The sequence below is a fragment of the Macadamia integrifolia genome, unplaced genomic scaffold, assembly GCF_013358625.1.
Source record: "Macadamia integrifolia cultivar HAES 741 unplaced genomic scaffold, SCU_Mint_v3 scaffold2797, whole genome shotgun sequence".
Classification (NCBI taxonomy): Eukaryota; Viridiplantae; Streptophyta; class Magnoliopsida; order Proteales; family Proteaceae; genus Macadamia; species Macadamia integrifolia.
In genome coordinates, this window is record NW_024868970.1 from 37,770 (window position 1) to 38,965 (window position 1,196).

Below are 1,196 nucleotides of genomic sequence, written 5' to 3' on the forward strand. Positions count from 1 at the left end.
GAATCTAATTTGGTGAAAGAGAGGGGGTGTTCCTATAATACTGGCATTCTCCAGGGAGTGGCGCTGTAAATTACCCATAATTAAAATTTTGCCTTTGCCCCTGTTACAATGATCCAAGATTCAATAGTATCAAATTTAATAAAAACAAAGGAAAATTAATTCAAAAAAAAAAATTTAATGGCTAAAAATCAGCTAAAATCCAAAAGATTTTTTAAAATTTGGGAAACAAAATTACAAATAATTTGGTTTTAATTCCTTTATTATCAACAAGAAAGTTTCTTGATATTTTGGCAAATTAGAACCCTCGAAAGAGATGATTGTTTCCCTCACACCATTTAACTGATGTTAGTGACATGAAAAGAAAATTAAGAAGACAGTTGCTTGAAGACTAGGAATAATCACTATGAGAACAAATACTTGGTTCAGTTATCAACTTCAAAACTATATGGGTCCATTAGGTGTCACTATGCCTGGTAACATATAATGCTTCAATATTTACCACATGGCAATATATGGGTTAATCCATATGATAAAATACCCTTACTTTCAATCCTAGAAGAGTGTTGATTGGTGCAATCTCCAATTGCTCTAGCAACTCTGTTTTGGTTCTTAATCACAATACTTGATTTGGTTACCATAAAGAATCTGAAAAGGCTGTGATTAGTGATGAACCATTAAATAATTGAAGCCACTGAAAGCTATCCAGCATGGCTTTCATATTTTTCATGCAAACAGATTACCCAAACAAAATTCTGACAAAAGAACATCAAATTAGTTGATAGAAAGCAACAAGAAACTCTTTTATCTTTTTTAAAAGTTCTCAGGCAGAAGAAATTAAAACAAAGGTTAGCCAATAGCTCAGTTTTAACAGGAGAAACAAGAAAGGAAACAGGACAGTGCAGAATGCCAACCTGAGATGAATACTGAAGGTTAGAGTGCAGACCCATTCACAGACAACAGCTCAGTTCATAGGAAATTCAAGATGCCTAAAAATTGCTTGCTGGAACTAAAAATATTTCAGATAAAACTGAGAACGAAGATTAAACTCACACAATATAGGAAATGTATGGTCAAAGAATAGAAAAATTAGCACCGTACAAGGTTGTTATTAGGGCAAATGGAGGTTCGTACCATAGTTTCTAATTATGGAAACAAGTATTACAGGAATGCGTGTACAATGGTCAATAGAAACACAC